Below are 27,444 nucleotides of genomic sequence, written 5' to 3'. Positions count from 1 at the left end.
CGACAGATTGGTCAGGGATAGTGTTGTTGAACAGCTGCAATATACACACCTTTGATTAAAACTAGTCAAAATTCCTCTCTAATCATTGCCTGGGTTTGCAAAACTCTCAAGAAAGGATCTATCCTTACACTGTATATTAATGGAAACCTTGCAAAACACTGCAATTGATAAATTTACCTTATTACTTCTAAAAGTAAGGATAAATAGGAAAATATCTCATGACTATGGTTGATACCAGCATTTGTAAACTTTCACTAGTAGCCAAACTTCCTCATGAATCATTATACTAATTTAATCAATAATATGACTTTTATAAAAGAACCAAGAAATTTTTAACTTACCTGACGTAGTTTAAATAAATTAATATCTAAAGTATAAGTGATAACAAACTAATATGGTGATGGTCCTAGGTGACCCCTGTGTAAGGGTTGTTCAATTCCCAAAGGGTTCACAAACAACAGGTTCCAAACACTGATCTAAGAAATATCCCAACATCAGGCATGTGAAGCTCTCTTTCAAGTTGTTTCTAAGAGTTGTCCAAAAGATTCTCAAAAACATTAAACATACTGATTTGCCCTTTAGTTGCCACCAAGAGTTAAAAGGAAAGGCTTTTTTGTTTTGTTTTGTTTTGTGAAAATACCATGCACTTCAGACACAGGATCCAGTGACTCTGATCTGGAAATGACCTGAAGACCAGCTTTCATGTTACCAGAAGGTGATAAGCACTCATCCAGAGGAGGTAAGAAACAGATAATGAAACCCAGCTTTGATGTCTATACACCATAATATTGAGAAGCATGGCATGATAACCCTATGATCTTGGAGGTAAGAAGCAGCCCTTTATTTGGACTTAAGAACCGTTCAGAAATGGGAAATCATGTCTGGTACTGGGAAACTAACCAACTCCTCAAGGATACTGAAGTCATGGATCTTGAAGGAGAACCTACAAGTATTACTTTACTAAACCAGGATAGTCTCCAACCACATTCGAAATACTTATCCATAATTCCATAAATAAGTGTAGTCCTCATTCCTCATCAGGCAAACACTGCCCATAAAAATTCAGATTTATCATCCTGAGTGAGGTAACCCAATCACAGAAAAACACACATGGTATGCACTCATTGATAAGTGGATATTAGCCCAGATGCTCGAATTACCCTACATGCACAGAACGCATTAAACTCAAAAAGGATGACCAAAATGCAAATGCTTCAATCCTTCTTTAAAAGTGGAATAAGAATACCTTTGGGAGGGAACAGGTATCAAAGTTTAGTATAGAGGCTCAAGGAACACCCATTAAGAGCCTGCCCCACATGTGGCCCATACATATACAGCCACCAAAGTAGATAAGATGGATGAAGCAAAGAAGTGTAGGCTGACAGGAACTGGATGTAGATCTCTCCTAAAAGACACACCCAGAATATGGCAAATACAGAGGCGAATGCCAGCAGCAAACCACTGAACTGAGAACCGGACCCCCGTTGAATGAATCAGAGAAAGGACTGAAAGAGCTGAAGGGGCTTGAAACCCCATATGAACAACAATGCCAACCAACCAGAGCTTCCAGGGACTAAGCCACTACCCAAAGACTATACATGGACTGACCCTGGGCTCCAGCTGCATAGGTAGCAATGAATAGCCTGGTAAGAGCACCAGTGGAAGGGGAAGCCCTTGGTCCTGCCACGATTAAACCCCCAGTGAACAGGATTGTTGGGGTGAGGGCGGTAATAGGGGGAGGATGGGGAGGGGATCACCCATATAGAAGGTGAGGGTGAGGGGTTAGGGGGATGTTGGCCTGGAAACCGAGAAAGGGAATAAAAATTGAAATGTAAATAAGAAATACCCAAGTTAATAAAGATGGAGAAAAAAAAATTCAGACTTGACGAGTCTAGTCCCTACTCATGCATCTCCAACCAAATTCCTTTTTGTCAGTGATTAAGTATAATTTTTTATTGTTTTGTTTCATTATTATTATTATCTTTAATCTTTAATAATATCTCTAATCCTTTACTCAATCTCTCTTGGGTAAACAGTCCTGCAAACTATTCTTCCTCCCTCCACCTCCACGAGGATATCCTTAAACCACCACACTCCCCCACACACACCCCTTCTGGCCTCCCTTATCCCTGGGTCCCAAGTTTCTCAAGGGCTAGAGGCATCTTCCTGATTTTCACTAGGTTATGCGATCCCTATGCATCCTTATTTTTATGGTCACCCATTACCTTTTCTCTTATATAAATTATTTTAAAAACAAATAATTCTCTAAATAAGCCCATGTAGAGTGTAGGGAGCTGCATGGTAAAACAAAGATGGCGCCTACATCCAGTCCCATCTGGTAGTAAACGACTTATCAAGCATGCGCAGACTTGTCCCCTTGCCAGGGGAGCCGTAGGATAATGAGTTGATCTGGCGCCCACCTGTGGTGAACAAAGGTACTGTGCATGCACTTGCATGCACGGGTTTTGCACCTGGAGCCAGTTGGCCAGGACGTTAATATGCTAATGAGGGATTCATGCTCCGCCAATCCCTGAAGGACAATTAGCATAGCCTCAGCCTGCTGGAATCATTTGTTTCTATCAAAGAGGGGTAAGATGTAGAGAAAATGTACCTTATTTCCAAAATGTCTGAGTAAGCACTCCCATGTTTATATATTTCAGGATGACCAAAAGAAAAATTTCATATTTCTATTAAACTTATGGACTAGGGTCAATCTATGTGCTTTTCAAACCATCTAAAAGCTCAGTCCATCGTATGGTGTAGCTATAAATCACACTGGGCTGCAGAGTACCTCCACTACTGTTCTTCTGGCAATGATCTTACCAATATACTTCATTTTAAATTGTGAATTGAGAGAAGTACCAAGGCCTAATTATTTTTCTTTCATTAAATTTAACATTTCACCTATCTGAATGTCACAGTGCTTTAATCAAAACTCATCAGTGGTTATTGCCGAAGCCGTATGATACAAGTGCATTGAGTTGGAGTCAGTGCATTTATGTGAGTATTTCAACTGCTGTACTCCTGATACTCTGGACATGGTAATTGGTGTTCTTCAGCTGCAGATGGTTAGGCATGCTGTGCATCATAGGAAGTTTATCAGTGTCCCTGTCTCCTGTTCCCTAATTTCTAGTTTCAATGCCTTCCATAGATCATCATGAACTAAATGTCTCCAGGCATTGCCAAAGACTACCTGAGGGGAAAAAGGGAATAACAATTGCCTTTGAGTGCAACACATGCAGATAATTTAACAGAGCACAGAAAAACAACTCTGAACAAAGCACATAGGTTTTAAGTAGGAAAAGAAAACTGAAATTAAGACCTGACGTAAATCCGGAAAAAAGAAAATAAATGTTGAATATGCATTTGCCAATTAACTTGTATGTAAATGTAACATAGAGTCAAGTTTTTCAAAGAATCCTATTTCGGTGTTGGGGATTTAGCTCAGTGATAGAGCGCTTGCCTAGGAAGCGCAAGGCCCTGGGTTCGGTCCCCAGCTCCGAAAAAAAAAGAACAAAAAAAAAAAAAAAAAGAATCCTATTTCCCTGTTTGTATGCTTCTCCTAAAAATTCAAACAAAAACAAAAAAAAAAGGAAAAACTTGTAAGTTCAAAATGACCTCACAGTCAGTCTAGTCCAGCATTTATAATTTCACAGAAAAAGGTGTTATTTCCCCATGTAATTTTACTAAGACAATTTATCCGGAACTTTAAAACTACAGATCACTGTTTTGCACTAAGTTCCCTAAACCCTTGTCTGCTGCCCAGCATAAGCATTGATTGTTCTACATGGCAATGAACTAGAACTCAGAAAAAAGAGAAAAGATCACCCACACTACTGGATAGATTTGATTCAGAAAGGGTAGCAAATTTTAATCAGGAGTAATTAGTGTAGAGTGCACCTGCAATTATCTGTGTTTGAGATAGGCAGAAGAAGTAGATAAAAAAAAATCCTAAGTTCAGGGGAACTGGATAACATGGTTTCCAAAGAAGCAATTATATCCCGTAGGAACAATTATGCTACAGATTTTGTAAGAGAAATTGCCCATCAATTGCCACGTAGCTTATTCTAAGAATAACAATAATAAAATGGCATTTCTGGCATTTTTAACAAACCAACTATCATTGGATGTAAGATGTTTTTCTTTATTCCCAGTATTTACCCAAATTGATAAGGAGATACCAATGTGCAATGTAGAAATTCAATATCTAACTTGGGATTTCTTTTAAAGCAAAATCTGAAATCCAGTCAGACATTCACAATCTAGGCATTGTAAAATAAATTTTTAACATTTACTAATGTATAAACATGAAAGTAAAACTATCTTCAAGATGCTCTATTTTTAAATATTTTTCATAATTTATAAAGGAACTCTGACACAAAAAATATAGAAATCTCTTACCACAGAAAGATGATAGATTAAGAAGTTAATGATGTAATAAGTATTCCTAATTTTACATTTACTCCTTTCGTAACAAATGTAAGTATATATTTTTTGCCATGAGCTTTCCAGCCCTCTTTATGTATGTCACAAACACCCCACCTCAAGCCATACCTATCATTTGGGGAGCTGATAGACATGTTCTTAAACAGGATAAATACTACAACTTTATTCTGTTTGTTGTTGTATTTTTAGACTAATTTTAGTGTGTGTGTGCGTGTGTGTGTGTGTGTGTGTGTGTGTGTGTGTGTGTGTGTGTGTGTGTATTTGCTACATGTGTGGGGATGCCCATAAGAGCAATAAGAATATTGGGTCCCCTGGAGCTGGAGTTACAGGCAGTTGTAAACCTGACATGAGGACTGAGATCCAAATTCACATGCTCTGAAAAAGCAGCATGTGCTCTTACCAACCGAGCCCTCTCTTTAGCACTATTACATTTATTATATGTATGTCATCAAAGGAGCTGCTCAAAGACAAATTTTGATGACTTGTTTCCAAATATTAGTTATTTCACAAAAGGGCAAAAATATTACTATGGTGATTTGGGAAAGATACTTAGAGAAACACAAAACAGAACTTAAAGATCTATCAGAGTATAAAGAATAAGAAGCTACACAGTTTAAAATATGATACCTACAACAGAATTATTATGATTTTTAATAGTTCTCAAAATATTTTAGGACACATTAAATAAATGCAAGAAAAGTACACATTTTAAAAATATGCTATGAAAAGTTACCATGTGGTACATTTGACAAAAGCTTTACTACTTCTCAGGAAGAAAGTTACTTGAAAGTTTAAGAAAATAATAGGGAACCATAATGGAAAAACTAGGTAGTATTAAACCGAAATTAAAATGTTTTGTGTCTTGTCTCTTTTGTATCAATTTATTCTAGCATACATTGAATTTGTGTATTTCAACTATATTTCAAATGCCAACTGGATAGTTTGTGTTATATTTCTAATGCCAAAAGAACAGTTCCAGAGGATAGATTCTACAGCAGTTTGAGTAATGAAATCCACACATAAATGTGGTCCCACCTACGTGAACCATTAAAATACCAAATTAGGGGGTTGGGGATTTAGCTCAGTGGTAGAGCGCTTGCCTAGCAAGCGCAAGGCCCTGGGTTCGGTCCCCAGCTCCGAAAAAAAGAAAAGGAAAAAAAATACCAAATTAGGAGCTGGAGAGAGAAGGCTTGGTGGTTAGATGTTCTTGCTGCTCATTTGTAGACACCAGAATTTAATCTAGAGAATTTGGGTTTAAATCCCAGTACCCATGTTCTAAACAGTGTGTCCCTCCCTCCAAACATCTATAATTCCAAATATATTGTATGTAATTTGACAGAAGATGCTGCTGCTATCTATAATTGCACAAAGTATTAAAAGAAATGTTGGCTTATTACCAGTGTTGGAAGACATTCAGCTTTTCCTTTCTCTTCCAAATTTCAGTAGAAGTGTAAAAATGGGATCCTTCCTTGGCAAACCGAAAAATAGCTAATCAGGTTATGGCCTACAGTAACTGAGAACACAATTCTCATTGAACACAAGGCTTTGAGGACCAGGTGGCTGTTTCAAATCAATAAACAAATGACAAAGGAAGCCATTGAAGAAAGCAGAAGGGAATGGTGAAATAGAATGGAAGCTGGGTGTGGGGAGGGTTACATAATTATAATATAATCTCATTAAAAAGAAAGAAAATGAAAACTATACATAATGACGTAAAAGCCTTGAGTAGAGCCCAAAGCAAACTATGAGAATTTTATACCTTGGGTTAAATAATCTTGTATCATTTGGAACTGTAGATGGAACATAAAACTATGAAATTTCTAAGTACACCCTTGCCTGCTAGCTACAAAATACCAAAGTCATTTTCATACACAACCTCACCATAATGATTGAATAAAAAGAAAGCCCATAGAGTTCTGGTAATTTATGGGCACCTGAGGAATTTGATCAAGAAAGTGTTGTTATCCAGATGGTTCAGCGTATACTCATCTCCCAGATGTCTGATCCTTTACTGCCAGCAGAGAACGGCAGCCCTCCTGTACCATTTATTCCACCCCTCTTACTTCAAGTTCATTAACGACTTCTCTGACAGATTTACCTTACAAGGAGAAAAAGAAAAAAAAAACCCATCTCAGAAATGAAATTCAACATGCCCTAAGGAGACAACAGCAAAGTCAAGCTTGAGAAGATAAGAAGCATGAAAACATTGCTACAGATTTAAGGGTTGTATCAGTCAAGATCTAGAAACCATGTATAACAACAAAAGTAGGCTGTACTAAAAAAGGGTAACAGAAAACAGCTTTTAATGTAGCCATTTTTGCAGATGTCCTTCCCAGAATTTGTAATTACTCTGCAAATCTGAGCAGGGAAGTGGGAGGTTTCCTCTACTGCTTAGTTAGGTGATATGTCAGGGAGGTTTTTGTGCATTACCTAAAGGACAATGCTATTAATTAAATGAATAAGCATGGTGGAGATGTCTTACCATTAGTTAACAAATGTAACGAACATTTAAAGAGATACTGAAATACTATTTTGGGCTTTTGACTATACAGATGGTGTTTCATCTAAACATTTAAAAAGGTTCTAAAGGGGCTTTTCTTTCTTAGCTTGGAGATGCTGTACCTGAAATAGGCTGAGTGATACCCCTGGGAATGGTGACATCCCAAGATGCTGAGAACAAACAATGGCAATGAGCCATAATGAGCAAGATATAATTTCTATAAATAGTAGTGTTGAAGCAAGGGCATATTTCCCATTGGCTAACTGATCATTCAATCTATGCAGTGCTTCCTACACCACTCTGTGCCCTACAGGAATTGCACTACTGAAAAACTCTGTATTTGTCACTAAGAAGTATAGCACTCATTATCCAGTTTTCAGTCCTGAATCAGTTCAACAACTGGAATCAACAGTGACATGTCTGAGGATGCCTAAGGAATGACCCTAATCATAGGGCAGCTGTACTTTCCATAAATAAAAAAAAATCTCTGAACATTGGAACAGAATGACATTATGCTGATTAAAGTGGACATAAACAATCGGATACTTTGAAAACTGCTTTTTTGGAAGATTCGAAATAACAAAATTACATATGGATTGTGTTAGATTGTTTTCTGTTTGTGGTGATGATGCACCGACCAAAAGCAATTTGGGGAGGAAAAGGCTTACTTCATCTAACAGCTCACAATCAATCATGAACGGAATTCAGGAAAGGAACCTGGAGGCAGGAACTAATGCAAATATATTGAAGTGCAGCTTCCATCCATGGTTGTTGGCTCAGCCTGCTTTTTTTGTACTATCTATGTCTACTTGCCCAGGGCTGGTACTGCTCACAATGAGCCAGGCACACCAACATCAAACATTAGTCAAGAAAATTGCCCCCAGATTTGTGGCCAGGCCAATCTGATAGAGTCATTTGCTCAACTTTTCTTTTCAACCACATTCCTTTAGCTTGTTCAAGTTGAAAGAAAACAAACAAAAAAAACCCAAAACTAACACACATAGGAACAAATCACGATCTATTACCAATCGTAGGGGAAATTTTGTGTTACGATAGGATTTTACACCATGATGCATCAGTGGAATGCAAGTATTTCTGATAGTAACTTAGAAGTGTTAAATATATTAGTGGGGTGAATGAATCTGGAAACTGGAGGAGCAGCCCTATTTAGTAATTTGGATGTGTTCCTTCCTATATCGCTCTCTGTTTCTTCTCTGCTGGGTGATGTCATATTTATACACTGCCCTACATCTACCTTTGCACCTAGTAATTTCATTCTCCTTTTACCTTATTGGTTCAGACTGGCATTTCCATCACAACTCAGTAACATCTAAGTTTTAGTCTCTCCCAGAGTTGTTAGTCATCCACATGAAAGGATATAACCTAAGTTTCTATTGGCTGTTTTTACAACAGGGGTAGCCATTATAACTGTAAAAGACAAAATTGTGAACTGGGGAGAAGAATAACTGACTTGGGGCATTAGGAAACAGCCAGGAACATTTGGCCTTCTATTTTACAGAGGCAGTGAATTGTCCTATTAATTTATCCAAATTCACTAACTATGTCAAATAAAATCCCCAGAAAAAAAAAACATTTAATTTCTTTGACCAAGCTACTGATATGCAGGTGCAAATAATTTCAACTTGATAATGTGTCCCGAGTATAGAATGGCCTGTGACACTTTCTCGTCATAATTCAATATTTTATTAGAAATAACTGAAAATATTTGATGGATATATAAATGAGAGTTGTGCTTGCTCAGAATTTATCACTTGAATCTAACCTGTAGTTTCATTGCAGTTCTAATCTTGGTCATTAGAAAGACTAGTATAAAGATTTCCCAGGATGTTGTTTTGAGAGATTTTCAACTTACCAATGTGATCATTTCATAATTCCATATCACTGCTTGTGATTCACTTTGTCTCCATAGTAATTACAGCAGAAGATAAAAAAAAAATCTCAAGGTAACTATGATTGGATATGCAAATTTAATTCAGGAGACTTTATTTCTGTATGAAGAAATTTTTTCCTTATAAATCAATAGATATTCTTTAATATAGAACTTTATTTTTCAAAGTATGTATACTTTTATAAGCATTGTAACATGATTTTATTTCCAAAGACAACTGTGCTTTAACATAGTAAATTATTCCAGTAAATGATTTGAGAGACTGGAGCTAAAAGACAAAGGCAATACCCTTCAAATGATATGTTCACATGCACTTTATTGCCTTTGGTCTTAATTTCCTTGCTCGTGGAAGGAAGTAGTTAAAGATGCCGTGAGGATATATGAGAACTGCCCTGAGCTGTGCTATTGAACGTCTGCATATTACAGATGAAAGTGATAATGTTCAGTGAGATGAGGCAGTGAATCCATAATTACTTATTAAGCATATAATCCTTCTCAGGTAACTGAGGGGGTATGGAAGCACATTAAAAGATAAATAAGACACTGTAATGGGGTTATAATAGAGACTCATATTTTATAAAGTACATACCAATATAGACCAACACATATCTGCGTTGCATGTGTGAGTCCAGGCCAGTTAAGAAAGTATATGCATATGCACGTACATCATTAGAATGCAGATTCCAGGGTTGGTTGTTGGATGAGTGCTTGCCTTGAATTCCTGAAGTGTTGATTCCATTCTTAATACCACATAAACCTGGGTGTGGTGGTGCAGGTCTCTAATCCAAGAACTCAAGTGGTAGAGACACAAAGCTAAGAAGGTCAAGGCCATTCTCAACTATATCATGGCTGTCTGGCAATGTGGACTGAATGAGATACATAATTAATGTGATTGAAGGCAGACATGTTTGAAGATGAGTTTAAAAATGCTTCCAAGACAGCTGATCATGAACAGTAAGCAATACATAAGTGCCTACTATGTATTCATTACTACCTTCAAAACTGTTTTCAAGTAACAGGCTATTTGCTTAATGATGTAAATTTCTCTCTGAAATGGTACATGCTACTATTTTATATCAAGCTTATAGGAAAAGACAGAAAGGTCTTTGTTATAATTCAGGGATTGTTGTATGTCTAAATTTGTATTGACTGTATAATTTTTAATCTAACATTCTTAATTTTAATAGAATATAATAAAACAATTTTATTTCATAGTTCTTTATTATATAGTATTATATATTCATTAGATATAATGAAATAATCATATATATGGCTGTTTCAAATAATTACTGGTTTCATTCAACTTATAATTATTTTTCCAGAATTAATAAGTATTCTATTGACAAGCTCTGGCCACTCTATAAAAGAAGAGACAAGGAAAAAGTTTTATTTTATAGTTACCTAAATAATGGTTGAGCTTTCTAAACAGCTGTTTGTACATGATTATGAAATTTAATATACACATGAACATTTTCCTATCTTTGATTTGGCTTCATTTTCTCTTGTACAGATTATTTTATTATGGAACTGACACACTAAAATGCAGCAAGAGATATTATATTTTGTCAGTAGTAATTTTTATCTTGTTAGTTCATATTTGACAAAATGCTTTTTGATTATCAAATTGTGAGTTAGTCACAGACTCTGAAGTCCTTTGCTACAATGTTTACTGCTTATCAGTGCCACTTTTTAAAAAATTATTCTAGTGTCTCCTTTGGCAGTTTTAAACAACACACAAAAACAGTTAAATGCAATAGCATAAATCATAGAATTTGATGAGTTTTTAAATTCAATTATACAGTATAAGAATTAAAATATTCTAACTCAGAAGTAACGGATTTAAGGTGACCTTAGATCCCTATAGTCTGCAGTGTAATTATAGCCTTAAAGAATCAAAGGTAATTAAACCTGACTCAGCATGACCCTAGAGGTAAACCTACATAATAATATCCTACCATAGGGTTGCCCAAAACCACAAAGGTAAAGCCAACACCCCATCTCATTATATCTAGAAGATGGGCTCTGTCCCAGTGATCCTGTAGGATATAGCATAAAAACATAAGAAGTCTATTGGAAGTATTGAAGAGTTTGTTTTATGATCCAGGACGGTTGTTTCTTCTTTTGTTCCCTTTTCTTCCTTAAGGTCTCAAATATCATCTCACTATGGTCCATGTTTGTACTTCAGAAATATACCACATGTTCATTTTGCACAAGTACACAACTGATGGGCTTGTTCACAGGAAGAAATAAAACTCAGATGCTGACAGATGATGCAGCATTAGTTAGATGAAGATTTGCACTTGTTTTTGGAGGTAATTCTGGAGTAAGTTAGGATGTGGGGAGCTATTAGAAAGGATTAATTTATGCATGAAAGAATGAAATTAATCTTGGGTAGCCAGAGCTCAAATATAATTATATGAATATTTATTTTTTCTATAAACATCTATGCTGGAAACTCAGGAGACCAGAGTATGAGAACTGAATTAAAAACTGAGAGGTTCTGAGGGAACATGACAAATACAGAGGCAGATGCTTGCAGCCAACCATTGAACTGAGAATGGGGTTCCAATTAGAGAAAGGATTGAAGGAGCTGAAAAGTTTTGCAACCCCATAAGAACAACAATACCAACCAAGCAGATCTCCCAGGAACTAAACTACCATCCAAAGAGTACACATCAACAGACCCATGACTCCAGCTGCATGTGTAGCAGAAAATGGCCTTGTTGGGCATGAAAATGGGAGGAGAAGCCCTTGGTCCTGCCAAGGCTGGACCCCCAGTGTAGGGGAAAGTCAGGGTGGGGAGGTAGGAAGGGGTACATGGGTGGATTGGGGTACAGCCTCATAGAAGAAAGGAGAGGGAGGATGGCATAGGGAGTTTATGGACGAGAAGTGGGAAAGGGGATAACATTTGAAATGTAAATAAAAATTATCTAATAATAATAAAAACAAAAAACTACCAGGACTACAGAATGAGTTCAAGGTCAGCCTGTACAATTTTATACATCTCTGTCTAAAAGAAAAAAAAAAAACTAAAGACAGGACAGATAATATAGCTCAATAGTAGAGTCCTGTCAAGTATGTGCAAAGCCTAGAGACAAATCCTAGTGCCATACTAAATAAACATACAAGATGAAATAAGTAAAGCAATGTTTTTCATTTTGAATGAACCATTGTAAATTATTTCTAAATAATATTATGAAAAAATATTTTTGTACATTTCCTTTCAACTCTAGAATTTAAACAAAAGAAACTTGAGAAAATTAAGGTGTGCATTAATGCTGCCTGTGATATAAAATCTTTTAAGTAAAAATCACTCTTCCGACATACAAGAAGGACAGCATATGGACATACTATACTTGCATTTTCTGACATTTACACATTATTTAGTATGGTCCTGAGCAATCACGTCCAAAGATGTCAGTTATATATTACCAGTTATGAGACACTGTAGAGGGTTTTTTCTTTCACTTTTATCATTGCCAAAGTTTTTCAGTGATGCCTGCAATAGTCAGTATTCATACTCGCCTTAAAAAACATTGACAGAAGAGTCAAAGGCAAAATATACAAATCCTACAGAATAGCAATCAATCCTGATGACTGACTGCCTCTGGACAGTTTGTTTCAACTTTGAAGGTTTACGGAAAACTCTTTTGAGTTTCATCTCCTCATCAAGGTCTCACTGCCAGCATAATACACAAAACATGTGGATCTATTGGCATTTGACTTAATATTTTCAGATTGAAATGCGGATCTATCTGCCAGTGCACAGGAAATATCACTATGTCTTATCCAGTTTACTTTAAGAGCCTCTATTAGCTGTCACAAGTACAGTGAGACCTGCCAGTCATGTGAGCCTTTGCAGAATCTATCCATGCTCTTACCCTCGGACTCACCTACCACATGGATCTCTCACGGGCAGCAGGAGAGAAAAGGTTTCAAAAGAAGAAGTCTGATATCCTTGTAGGTTCTGCAATGGGATAGTATCTAGAAACTCAAAGGAGGTCAATATTCCTTGATTTATGGAAGTATTTAATAAATTCATACCTATGGAGTTCCTTTAAGATTGTAAGAGGTGAGTAAAACAGACCACTTTCTTAGCCAGCATCAAATTTTAATAATTCTGTAATAGATTTTTATAATGAGTCTAATAAATAAATAACATAGCAGAAACAATCTAGCCAGAACAGCTGTCCCATTAGGAGCTTGAGTTTACTGGAAGGGTATCCACAACAGAAGGGAGAGCCATACAATAAGAATTAATGTAAATGTACTTAGAAAATGTCAAAGGACATGTTGATAAATTTTAATTCTAAATAAAAAAATCAACGAAAGTATTAATTTGTTTAAATACTGCAAAGAGAATAGTGTAAGCATGTTATGCTTCAAGTGTACATGTACACACAGGTATAAATGTTTACATGTATCAGACACAGGAAAATGTGACAGGCCTAACCACAAGCAAAGCAGGATATAATTGGAAGTAGTCAGATAAACCCAGGATGGCTGACTGCTATGAGACCTTGACAAGAGATGGAGCTGAGAGGAAATGTAGACCCTACAGTTCAGGCACCTTGCCAGCTTCCGGCTTTTATATCAAGAGAGATGTTTGCACAGAGATTAACACTATACGAATGTGGGTTGAGACAAAAAGAGTTGAAGCAATTACAGAAGAAAAAAAAAGACCCACTTGGAAACTTTAGGATGAAAATTACAGAAAATACCAGCTTGAACTCAAGCTCACTAGTTATAGCAACATTTTCAAAGTATGTTATCTTGCTGTGGTTGTTGATTTTAAGTTTTTATATGGAAAAGATGTGAAAAAGTTTACACAGGATACACTTTTACAAAGGAGAAGGCAACTAAATTAATAGACAAATATTTTAAACATACACTGAACAGAAATTCCTGTGGTTAGCAGATATAAAGAAATATTGCTAAAATTCTTAAATCAGGAAAATATAAATCATTCTCACATCACCTGGAACTATGATTATTTTTTTTAAATCTGTCCAGAAGGAAGGAAGCTTCTAACTCACATCTACCTTTCTTTCTCTACGTTTTGTACCCAATACATGCAATCTCTTCTCTGGATAAGTTTTAATCCATCAACTTGGCTGCTCTGGAAAAGGATCACATTCAAAGGCCTCCTAGATCTGCAAGACCTGAAATGATACATCCCCTGGTTTGAAATACAGACATGATCTTACCATATACATTTAATATACATTTAATTCCAAACAGCGAAAGTAAAGCTAGTTTGTAGGAGGAAGCGATCATGTTTGAAAGTGATGTCAATCCAGGGGCAGACAAAAAGATTGACTATAGCATTTCTTAACAGAATGAGTCAGAGATAGGATACAACCAACTCTCAGACAAACAGACTAAAAGACAGACATCTTGAGAGAGCAGTACAGAGATAGAGAGGTCAAAGGAGGCAGTTTTACTTAGATTTACAGAGACAGTTTGCAGGTGAAAATAGATGAGCCATAGAATGAGAAAGAGCTAGGTTACAAGAGATTAGCAGAATTGTCTGGAGCCAAGCAGAACAATCCCATCAGAAGCCAAAAGATGCTAGTTTGAAACAATCAGCTTGGAAAGGAGTTTGGGCCAAAACAGCTGAGTGGAGCCAGCCACGCAACTTCAGAAGGAGCTAGAAACGGTGAGTTTATTCAGCAGTAAGCCTCTGAGAAAACAATTATACCTGGCGAATCAAAGTTTTATTTACAATCTTCAGCAATATTGTCTTAACAGTTCAGTCTGGAGGGAAATCAAGAGCGATGACAAAAGCCTGTGTTGTTATGTGTATCTGTGGCCCACCCTTCCCATAACTTCATAAGGGACCCCATTCCTGAATGAAAATTGGTGCAGCCACTATAGAAATTAGTCAAGAGAATCATCTAAAATTTAAAAATAAATCCACTATATGACCCAGTTACATCACTTCTTAGCATGTGTCCACCGGACTCAGTATTCTCTTCCATTAGCCCAACAATGTTCAGGGCCTTCCTAGTCACAATAGCCAGGAAATGGAAACAACCTCAAAGTCTTTTACCAGATGAATTGATAATGAAAATTCAGAATACACACACCATGGAATACTATTCCTGTGTAAAGAAAAATCAAGTTGTGAAATTTGTAGGTAAATGAAAGGATGTATAATATTGAAAGAAACAATGCCAGAAAGAAAAGTGACATATTTTCTTCAACATCTTTAGCACCTACATGAAAATCCTCACATGTGAGTGTATAACACAGAATGTCTACAGAAATCATAATGAAAGAACCATTTGTGGGGTGGGGAAGAGGGTTTGGAATAAATCGCAGCATACAGATGATAAGCAGTTTAAAATGGAATAACAGGGAAGGGCTCAAACTGAATGGAGGCAGAGAGGTCAATACAGAAGGAGAAAGGAAGACAAGGGACAACTATCATCAAGTTTGCTAAATAAAGACTAATGAGATCTATTATTTGACATTTCCCTAAAATCAAATATAATATATAAGGATATTTATATACATATATACACATATATATGCATGCATCTATCATAAAGAAGAGAAGTCACTTGACAGACAATGCTCTCCACAAGAATCATAAATTTAACAAAAAAGCCAAGTACCAAACATCCTTACAAATGATTGGCCAAGGTAGGTCACTAGTGACTCCCAAAACAATATAGATTATCAGTGCTGCTTTTGGTTGCCTCTCAGTGGTTGAGGTAGATACTCATTGCTGAAGCTATGTAGAAAAAAGAGAACTGATGCCTCATCTGAGCCTGAGGTGGAAGCCTCGATTTCCTGAGGTTTAATTTTCATGGTTCCAACAAATATTATACAAGTTGCCAAGGGAGAGAAGCAGTTGAACAGTAGTGCCCATGTGAAGTACCTACAGACTACGGAAGTTTCTGTCATGACAAGATGTACATAAAGTTTCAAGAAGTGGTCTTCATATGTTGTTGTCAACTAACAGCTATTTAATTGAATTTAACATTCAATTCAATAGGAGAAAAATTATGCAGGTACTGGAAATCTCAACAGCTTCCCAGAACTAAAGTCAAGGACCTGAGGAAAAAAATTCTACTATCACCAATTTGTTGGATCCACACAATTCTTAACTGCTATCTAAATCTTATCCTTACACTCATGCTTAAGTTTAGCTTCTACCCTTTTATCAAAGAACCCTTTCTTTATAGCAAATGAAGATCATAGCAGAAAACTACAGCTGGATAAAATGCAGAGACAAAGAATTACTCAGGAGCCCAGAACTAAGAGATACAGCTACATTGTTGCTGCTGTATCTAAGACTGAGGGAATGTTGCAGCAGTGAGTAATGAAAAGATCCTAATAGCCAGAATGTCAGGAAAGCTTCTGTGAAACAGTCTTTCCTAGAAACAGCTGAATAAAGAAAAGTGGAGCAGTAGTGTGCACTTGTGTGTGTATGTAACACAGAAAGACAAAGAGGCTCTGGAAGGGTTTATGTACAGAGTAGCTAGGAGAGGCTGGAGAGATGATAGGAAGTTGGAAGTGATACAGTTCTATTTTAATTAAAACAGGTTTAAATTTTAAAACCTAAAATTTAAAATAAAATGCAAAGTTATCCATGGTTTCAACAATACATAATTAAACGTAAAGAGGCTATGGCAGGAGTTCTGGGAGGGTAGTTTGGAGAGGGTGGAGGAAGGATAGGAAGGGGAAGTTATGTAATTCTATTTTAATTAAAATCATTTAAAAATTAAAATGAATTTTAAAATGTATTCTACACCTGGCAATGGGATTTTATTTAATAACATTTCAATAGCAGCAGTATCAATCCATATGGTGTACTTCCCGTCAAAGCATCTTTTCTTTAAATTAACTACAAATAGTAAGTTTCAACTAACTCTACTCCCTTAACATCCCTAGTTCCCAACGACTGTGCCCAGTTAATCTTCTATATTTCCATTATCCCTTCGTACTTCTACCTTCATACCCCATGTATTCTATGAATATAGGAAGTCATAAGGCCAGAATAGAACTTTCTACTGCTTCCCCAGTTAATAGACATGGTGCCAAAATAATGGCAAAATTTGTGTCTATACGCCTACATTTGTGCTTCACCAAAGAAGCTCTGATCACCAATGTCAATGGTTAGTGCCGAGTCATAACTCATCACCTGCCCTAAATGGGAAATATATATTACCTTTTCAGGGCTTGTGGGACAGGCTGAAGAAGAACAGAAAGTCTGAGTGGTAGGGAAAAGGTGAGGAGTCCTGTGACATGCTGTGCTCTGGACCTGACATGAATATCACAATCACGAACTCAGGGCTATATGCACAAACCTGCAGAGATCCTGGCCCATTAGCATTCAACATGCTCAAAAGCCTCCACCTCTTTCTAGGTTGCTAAAACAGTCAACGGTTATTGAGGCAGAGAAAGTTATATTCATCAATGGTATAGTGCTCTACCTATGACTTCGCCTTGCTAAGGCCGAGAAAGCTCAACCCTTGGCTTTGAAAGTAGCCCTAATTGAATTAGGCACTCAGACAACTAGGATTAGATCTTGACCTGTGAACAAGGAATCCAATGGAAGAAAGTGAATGAGAAGAGAAAACAATGGAGTGTGATGAAAAGTTGGTATCCCATGTTCTTTAAGAAGATTCAGTAGAAAATGAGCAGTGGTGCAGGAGTAAGGGGAGAGAAGGGGAGGGGTCAAAAGTATTTAAGACACAAGGTGCACAGGAGGAAAGCATGATGTTGGCATGTATGGGAATGTTGCAGCAATAGTTTAATTTTATAATTAACATGATTGAATCATTATAATTTTAAAATCATATATAAATAATGAGAATTTTAAAGGTGGGAGAGGGATTATGAGGAAAACCTTGTTGGTATTTCCATGTATTTCAGATACCCTGTTAATACATACGAACTGCAGAATTAATAGTGCTAAGACAGGGAAGTTCCTGAGGCACGAATGTGTTTCAAAGTACTGATTCTATTCCTGATTTGAGAACAAACGGATCGCCATTTGGCTTTGCCCATTTTGACACTGACATCCATGATCTACTTCAAATATGTAAACAGAAATCTTTTTTAACTCAAAGTGTATCGAATTCTTCCCTTGATCCCAAGGACTTACTCAAGCTTGAGGACAGAATGCACATTGAGTGGTGGCAGTACTGGGTGAGTGTCAATGTTCATGAAACAAAACTATTGCTTCATGTATTTTAACAGCAAACTAAAATAGAAGTACCTGAGACATGAAAAAATCCACATTAATATATCTAATAAAATTAATATCTAATAAATATCTAATAAAGCTAATATATGATAAAATATCTAGAAAAAAAAAAGAAAGAAAGAAATGTAGGAGTCACCCAGTGCAAGTTCCAAATGGTACTCTGAGAAACTATGTATGTGTTATATAAAATTAGTGTTAGCGCGGCCTATGACATAAAGATAATACGTAGTTTAGTGCTGTGTGTTTAACAAAAGCAAAGGGAAAGGGGAGAGCTGTTACATATGAGTCAAAAGTTGGTATTCTCTTTTTCATTTTTCCTTTCTGCTTCAGGGGAAAACAAGAAAATGGAATTCACAGCTACTGTGTCTGGGTACTTTCCACTGTGCATTCGGAAGCGGGTTCCAAGCCAGTAGCCCTGCAGAGAGAGGAGAGCACTCCATCGGACACATTCCTTGTAAGGAACTGGTTTTATTTAACGGTGTTGAACAGCTGGAGAGCACACAGCTAACAACCACTTGAGCATGAAAGTGTCTGATGACTGCAAATAAAATATGGCATGCGATGAGGTCCAGAGGTAATAACAATATACAATAGGAGAAAGGTGCAGAGACAGGCTGAAACCTGTGAGCTGGAACAAATGCCGAAGGATCCCTGCCTCTGGCATGGGCTTCCTAGCCAGAAACCATGTAAATCATTAGAGGAGTCGGCTGCAGTCACCTCAGTATATGTGACTGGAAAATGACAAAGTCAGGTGTTGGGAACGAAGACGAAGAAAACTCCAAGCAGAGAAAATGTCAGCTTTCACAGCAGTTTTCAACAGCGTTTAAGTATCATGTCAGTAAAAATATTTATGAATTGAAATCATCCTCTGGTCAGAGGATTTCTTCCCTTGCAGAAGAGAAACAAGCCCAGGATCAAAGCTGGTTGAAAAGCAACGCTGAATTTTAAATGTAACTGCAGGCTGAGCTGTGATTTTAAATAACTGCATGTGTTTTAAAGGATCACTTGCTCTGCTCTCTCTTGACATGTTTTTTCCCCCTACAGGTGACTGTCAAATGTATTCTGTGATGAAAATAAAAACTGCATCACTCGAAGGTGTTTTGCATCTTCTGAGCTGCATCTCATCATCTACTGAGAAATGAAAGATTTTCTCTCCTTTTTTTAATGTAAGAAACACATCTCTATAGCATCTGTACCACATTAAAGCATAACACACAGTTGAAGGAGAAGACAAACCATTCTTGAAATAAATACACGCATTTTTTTTAAGTTTCACAAGATGTTCTAAAGATCTTGCTATGAGGACAGAGTTCCGTGGTTAGGAAGAAACAAGCTACAACTCACGTGTTCAACCTGGCTTTGTTACTAGAACCAGACACAGGAAGTATTTTTGTAACTTAAAGGCTTTTTTTTTCCCTCGATAGAATGACAATCTAAATCAGAATGTAGATTTTAGTCTATTTTATAATTGGATTTCCCTCACTGCCTTAAAACTAATATTTACGTTTGTTATAAAACTATTGAGTTTTGCTACAAATTCTGCAGATCAATGAGTGAGTGGATGGCATACACTCTGGACAAAGAAAATGGCCTTTGAGATAGTTAAAGGAGGAGCTAAGACACAACACAGCCTGGGTACAGTGGTTTCTGACTGCAGGGGTAGAGTCACATGGTTTCCATGCAGGGTACAGGGGTGCACTGCTTTTTTCCTATTAGGCTAGGTCACTAATTTTTTTTTATTTACACTTCAAATATTTTATGTCTTCAAATATAGGTATCTGCAATAAAGTAGCATTATTAAAACAAGAGATTTGGCACTGTGAGATCTAGCACAAGCTAGATTATACACAACAGAAATCCAGTCCCAACAATTGTCTTTCACCTAAAGCTCATGGATCATATAGGAAGAGGAGAAGAATTGTAAATCCAGCGAAGAGGGTGTTTCCCCCGAGTTTGTGTCAGAAGACTGTGTCACTCGTGAAGTCTAGTCCACATAGCTGGCTAAAGGGGAATAGACAAGGACAAAAGCAATAGACATGCTGATGTGAATGGAAGAGAGCTCACAAGGGCTTTCCTCTATGCAAAATAAAAACACTAAAACAAAAAACAAACAAATCTACAGGCAGCTAAGGAATGCTGGGAACAGGAGAAATACTCTTCCCCAGGGAACAGCATACCAAACTGGTATACTCAATACCAAATGGAGAGCCCCAAAAACATATAAGTAATTTGCACAAATACATATAACAACAATTAAAGAGGCCATAAATTTGAAAGATAATAAAGACAGAGGATACGTGGGAGGGGTAGGTTAGAGGACAGGGGAGAAGGGGATGGATGTAATCATACTGTAATTTCAAACTCTTCTCATTTGTTCACCACCGGTAAAGTACTTTCTTCTGTTTCGAAGGCAACAGTTGTACCATTTCAATTTTGAGATTCCAGTTTTAGGATGCAGTAGAAGAGTAACATTGTTCCAAATGCCTCTTTTTATGAGCACAATCTTAAAGTCCAAAGGTATTAAGGCACTTGTTGAAGGTCCCTTGAGTGGTCTACAATCAGAATTGGGACCTATGTGCAGAGAACATACCCATTTCTGTTAATAAGTTCTATAAACCATGTGTCTCAATGTTCTCAAACAGCAGAAAATATTACTTCAAAGAAACATACTCCATGCACAAAATGCACAGAAAGACAATCTACCCTTAAAGTCGGTAGCTTTGTATGGTAGTCATAGAGATTAGAATCTTCAATCTAGAGACTTTGACATCTATTAAATCATGCAGAAGGTAGAAAGTGTGAAAGCCAAGCTCCATACAAACTCAATTATATAAGGTCTAAGGGTGCTTTTTGAAGTTTAAGGGAGATAAATTTAGGGTAGATAAGGAGAAGTGCCACACTATGTTATTTATTAGATAGAGTGTTCATGGAAGTAGTGGGCTAAAAATATAATAGGTTCATAAAAGGTTTAGATAAAACACATACAAGAAATCAATTTGAGACTATTAAGGGGAACTGGTCCAGTATACGAATAATCAATCCCTCTTTCATCGTTGTCAAAGTACACAGCACTTCTTGCTCTTTAGTACCAGTCTGAGAACAAACTTGAACATTGCATTGGGATCGAACAACTGAAAAAACAAGTTTTTATTTTGTTTTTATTTTTTTTAAAGAGGTTCCCTAACACTTCCATTGGGGGTCCCCAGACTCAGTCCAATGGTTGGCTATGAGTATCTGTGTCTGTCTTGTCAGGTGCTGGCAGAAATCAATCAAAGGACAGTCATACCTGGCTCCTGTCTGCAAGCACATCTTGGCATTAGCAGTAGTGTAGGGATTTGGTGTCTACAAATGGGATTGATCACACAGTTGGGCAGTTTCCAGATGGCAACCTTAGAGGAAGACCAGCAGTATCAACTAACTGACCCCTTAAAGCTTCAAGGGACTAAACCACCAACCAAAGAGTATACATAGGCCAGATCCTGACTTCTGATATATATACAGCAGAGAACTGCATTATCTGGCATCAGTAGGAGGGGAGGCTCTTGGTCCTATAGAGGTTTGATGCCACAGATAAGTGGGATTGTAGAGGGGTGAGAGCATCCTCTTAGGAGCAAAGGGTGGGGAGTTTGTGGATGTGAGAGCAGGCAGAGAGATAACATTTGAAATGTAACCAAATAAAATGATTACTAGAAAGAAAGAAAGAAAGAAAGAAAGAAAGAAAGAAAGAAAGAAAGAGGGAGGGAGGGAGGGAGGGAGGGAGGGAGGGAGGGAGGGAGGGAGAGAGAAAGAAAGAGGAAAAGGCAACAGAGCAATAGTAGATGTGGTGAGTTTTTCAATAGCTAAGGATAGAATGGAATCATTTTATAAGACCAAGATTCAAATAACCATTATTAGAATATTCTTAGATACAAAAAATACTCCCTAAACGTGCATTCTCATGTATACCAATTGAATTTTTTTATAGAAACAAGATCTATCTGACAGGTATGTATACATAAATACCCAAATTAAAAAAAACTGGGTAAAAGTATATTTTCTTATTATATATATTTTATACTCTGGTGCACAGAAAACTTTATTTTAAAACATTTAATATTCCTTCTATTGGTAATCAAAAACTTCATTTTAACAGGATTTATCACATTTTGAAATATTATTTTCAGCATAATAAAATATTTTATTGCATCATTTTTATTAATCTCTGTTAGAGATGATTTTAGGTTCTTCTGGGGCTTTTTCTGTTGGATTATTGCTTTCCTATGGTGGTTTGTTATGCAACATTGATATTGGAAATGCATTTAAAAAGTATAAAAACTGAAGGAAATTTTTTTAATAAAATGACTTGTTTTTTTCCTGATAGGTAAAAGGACAACATACAAAAGTTAAATTTGAAGAAGACCTTCCCCAACCAAACAGCCATTTAAGATAAAATAAATGTATACGCATACTGAGGAGACTTCTTGTTCAGAAAAACAGAGAGGTTGATGACTCAATAAAGATGTTAACAAGTAGACTGTTTAGTGATCAAGAATCATGGAAATATTAAAGTCTTGACCCACTTTTCTGCTGTGAAAATATGTTCCTATAGCTCACTCACATAGTTCACCATAATGTCATATGATTATTATTTTGGAAAAAAGTAATCCTAAACTATTCACCTGTTTTCCTACCTAGAAGCACTCGAGAGATATAAAAGAGACAATGATCCAATAGGAAAGTAGGTCCTGGAAAGGCGTAGGATGAAATTTGTCAGCATAGTCATGACTGTTAAATGCATGGCTATATTAAATATATTTATATTATCACAAGAAAGCACATGGTTTTCAAATTATTTGACCTAAATGAGGTTTGCAAATCACTGGTTTACATTGCAATTTTAATGTGGTTTTGTGAAAATGAACCATTATAAAGTACATTATTCCTTTATTATGCATAAAGTCACAGAAGGAACAACTCTTACTATATTGTTCCTGGCACAATTATTAGGTTTTCTAAAACTAAGTGCAGTGGTTGCACATGCACATATGTACACATGTGCATCTTGATAAAGACATAGACAATAATTTTTGGTTACAAAGATTAACACCGAATTTGAGGTATTTGTTTTTTTTTTCCACATCCCTTGATCTTCATTAGGACTGAAAAGCATTTTAAAGTTTGTGTTATACAAGTTTATTCAATATTAACAAAACTCTAAAAAATAAAAACAAAACTATGTCCTCAAAACTGTAGACTCATGCACTCTTTGACCCTTCTATTCTTAACTTATTACCGTATTTTTTCTCTATGAAAGTAAAAAGAGAGTTTTTAAATCTTCCATCTGAGGTCTCTTAAAACAATTAGGGCCTAATGCTCAGCGACAGCACAGACGTTCTGACTTGGTGGTTTTGTAATATTTCTTTCACTAAGATTGTTTTCTTATTCTTTATTGTTCATATACTTTGAGAATCCTAATACTACATCCTGGCAAAAGAAAACTGTTCAAAATTGTGCATTCCTTGCACTTTTCAATGTATTCCTGTTCCTTAATTACGTATCATTGAGAATGATGTGATCCACATCAGGTTCTGGTTAATGAAAATTTCATGAAGACGAAAAAAAAAGTGAGAAAACATAACCTCAAATGGTCTCCATTTTATAATCCAAAGTTTCAGATATAGAAGCAAGATTATGCATGGTGAAGCAAAAACATATGTATTAACGGATTTATCCCAGTTCTCTCATATAAGAGCATTCATGTGTGAACACTGAATGAAGTGTCTCACCCTTGATTCCCTAATATTAGGGGTTTTGTGAAACATGACAATAAAAAAGACAGAAAAACCACCACCACCAAAGCACCACACACAGACAAGTCTGCACTATGTCTAGCAAGCAGAAAGCGCTCATTAAGTGCTGGTTCTAAACATTACACTATCACTTTCTAATCACTTGATAGAACTTTTCTGTAAAAGAAAAACTTAATATTTGTATATCACCTACACAAAGGAAATCAGGATAGCATTAATTATAGCTAATGTGCAAATTATCAAGCATATTCCTGTCCTATAGGATAAACGTGAAAAACTGATATTTATTCTTATGAATTCTTTATTGTTGGGGGATATGGAGACAGAGGAATGGGGTATAAAGAATATGAGAACTGAAAACAGGAAGGCAGATTGTGATATACCTTCTTCGGATCATGAGATGGTCATGTAACCATGACACAGCAGCTATGTGCACCTGCCCTGGGTCTACAGAAGCCAGCCTCTCCTAACAGTCAGTTATAGAGGGAGAAGAGAATCCCTATCACATTTCATTATCTGTTTCCAATCGACAGGTTTTGGAAATAAGGAGCATGATATCCCACGCCTGAGCCTACTGGGCTATCAGGATTAATTCTAAACTCCTGGCTACAGAGACTTCACTGATTAAACTCCACTTGGACACACAAAATATGTAAATAATGGTCACAGATTTAAGTGAACGTAACTGACTGGAGTTGGGAGGAGATGGAGACTAGAATGATCAAAATTCAAAAGTACATGTATGAAGTTATGGAAGAATAAAAGTTGCTATTAAGAGCTGACATTGTCTAAGTTCTCACTCCATGATGAAGTAAGTTTGAGCACTATTATAGCATAGTGGTAATAGAGAAAAAGAGGGATGTTTTACGCCTAACTGCTAAGTCACATTTTGTTAGGAAATATAGCTAGCTGTGACTACAGCAGCATAAAATCAAGACAGATCAGAGACTGAAATAAATAAGTAATTCTGCAATAACACCCATGAGCCAGAGGGAAGTATGGTTTAAACAAACAATATAACGTACTCATCACACTAACTTAGCATATGATTTTAGGCATCTTAAATATGTGGAAAGCCAAAGCACCTTTGGAAGCACAGACAGAATGGAAGCCTACTGCCATCAGTGAAGGAAGGGGCTTAACTGGAAGCAAATGTTGAGTAACTGGATCTCAAGGAGAAAAATCTAAAACATGGAGTGCTAAATCAGCGTGCATATGTACGCTACATAGAAAAGAGAGGTGAGGTAGAAAATGAACAAAGCAGTATGCACATGGATCACATGGATCTCTGTTTTAACTTTCCTATCACCCATTTAGCTGACTACAAGGAAACAGCTTTTAGCTGAATGATTGAAATATATATATATATATATATATATATATGGAAGTAATAAGGTAGTAAAATTTTATGTGACATTTTAAATGCACTATATATATATTCAATACATGATATATATACATACATGCATATATATGTATACACATATCATGCATTGAATATATATATTATGCATATAAAATGTCAAATAAAATGTTTATTACCTTATTATTTTCATTCAGTTTTGTTACTGCTGTTCCTTCTTGAGGGAATGAGTGGATAGGCAGGTTTCTTTTGTTTTATTTTAAATCAGGGTTTTCATTATGTTGCCTAACTTGGTCTTCAACTCCTGCCTGAAGGCATTCTTTTCATTTAGCTTCTCTAGTGCTGGGACCACAAGTATGGGCCTCTGGGGCCAGCTTCATTTGACATATATTTATCTTTTGGTCTTTTAAAATAGTAACATAATTTTGAGCTTGTTAATCTTGTTTGTCATATAGCCATTTCCTCAGGATAGATAAATTCTCTTCCTGAAAGAATATGGAGGTTCAAAAACATAGGATACTGAATAAGCTTACACGTCCCAGTCCTTCTCAGGGGAGAAAACACCTATTGGACAATATCAACTGCTCAGCCCTAAAAACAAACGCAAAAAGAAAAATGATTCATATAGCCCAAACATTTTAAGTTTAGGAATACACAGACACACACACACACACACACACACACACACACACACAAGCACGCACATGCATGCATTGCATGTGAATGTGTGTGTGTGTGTGTGTGTGTGTGTGTGTGTAAAAAGAGAGTAAGGATTGGTAAGGAGTGGTATGTGGGAGAATTTTAAGAGAAAAAAGAAAAGGGAGAAATAATGGAATTATTAATATTTCAACAGAGAGGAGGAGAAGGAGAAGGAGGAGGAGGAAGAAAGAGAAGGAGAAGGAGAAGGAAAGAAGAAGAAGAAGGAGGAGGAGGAGGAGGAGGAAGAGGAGAAGGAGAAGAAGAAGAAGAAGAAGAAGAAGAAGAAGAAGAAGAAGAAGAAGAAGAAGAAGAAGAAGAAGAAGAAGAGGAAGAAGAAGAAGAAGAAGGAGAAGAAGAAGAAGAAGAAGTATTCGTAGTTGTAGTTGTAGTCGTAGTCATAGCCATTGTCTAAGTAGTAGTAATAGTTATGAAACTCAAACTCACCAAAACTATAAAAGAAATAAACAATTCTTTGGGGTGACGAGGCACCATCAGGAGGAATCTGCAAATTATTCTTGGAGCTTCAAATATGCTGTCTTCATGAGTTATGGGTGGTGAGGCCTGACAGTCATGCAGGTATGTTGAGAAGTATATTCTCTATAATTATCTCTTCACACAGTCTTAAAAGGCATCCCAATAAATTCACTAGCTTAACAAGCTAGGCTTCAGGGGTGGGGGTTGTCTCATTTGTTTGTCTGGTGCTTTATGGGGTATTCTAGCATTTGTTCACAACACCCCCTCCCAAAAAAGACACAGACCTGAGTCCTTTCACTGAGTGTTGAATCATTTTCACAAATGTAGTTTTCTACAAGTTTCTCTTGCATATGGCCGTATCTCTATGCACTTCCTTTTTGCTAACACAATTTAAATTCCTGAATACCTGTATCTTGCAAACTTTGTATCCATCCTCTACCCTTAGTCAATCAAGTTCCATTTCTTCCATTACAAACATTTGTTGCTGTTTTTTCTTTATTATGTAGCTCATATTGATGATTCCAGTTCATACTATGTAACATGCCCTAAGAAATGTCTTTTGCTAATATATAGTACTGGTTTCTTGTTTAGGGCTATAAGATAAGAAACACACACACACACACACACACACACACACACACACACACACACACACACACAAATGCCAAGCATACCTGCCTTGTTTTTGTGACTGACTTTACTTAAAATTGATTTCCTGATCCTTCCCAAGTCTGCACATGGTCTGGAATGGACTGTTGGCCTCAAAGCATGATGTCTCCCAGTCACCTTGGATTCCAGGATCAGCAAAGACTGTGCAACAGATCTCTCCATGGTGAGACCAAATCTAAGCTGTAGCTGTCATCTCACAAAAAAACAGATTGCCTCTACAAGCCAAAAGGGCTTCTTCAAATAAATTTTCTGAACCAAATCTAAGATAACAATCAACCACAAGGAACATTGACTGTAGATGTTCCGCTTTCTCTGTATCTTGTAACCAGCACTGATTCTTCTTCTGCTGTTCAAACTTAAGGTCTATGTTAGCAG

At 36.6% G+C, this 27,444-nt stretch overlaps 1 protein-coding gene and 1 long non-coding RNA gene across 5 annotated transcripts in view; one reads left to right on the top strand and one right to left on the bottom strand.

The window, feature by feature from the left end:
* The window catches only part of Cdh10 (cadherin 10), a 222,360-nt gene that overhangs the window by 177,559 nt on the left and 17,357 nt on the right, over positions 1 to 27,444 (bottom strand). The window lies entirely within an intron of this gene.
* LOC120100746 (uncharacterized) lies at positions 2,293 to 22,624 on the top strand. Of its 2 annotated transcripts, XR_005500743.2 has the most exons (4): positions 2,293 to 2,589; positions 18,406 to 18,529; positions 19,120 to 19,241; positions 22,436 to 22,624. It is a non-coding gene; the product is annotated as an uncharacterized LOC120100746 (long non-coding RNA). The 2 variants fall into 2 exon arrangements; XR_010064140.1 differs by having other exon boundaries at positions 18,406 to 19,241.

This window comes from Rattus norvegicus, chromosome 2, assembly GCF_036323735.1.
Source record: "Rattus norvegicus strain BN/NHsdMcwi chromosome 2, GRCr8, whole genome shotgun sequence".
Classification (NCBI taxonomy): domain Eukaryota; kingdom Metazoa; phylum Chordata; class Mammalia; order Rodentia; family Muridae; genus Rattus; species Rattus norvegicus.
This window is presented reverse-complemented; position numbering and strand designations above follow the sequence as displayed.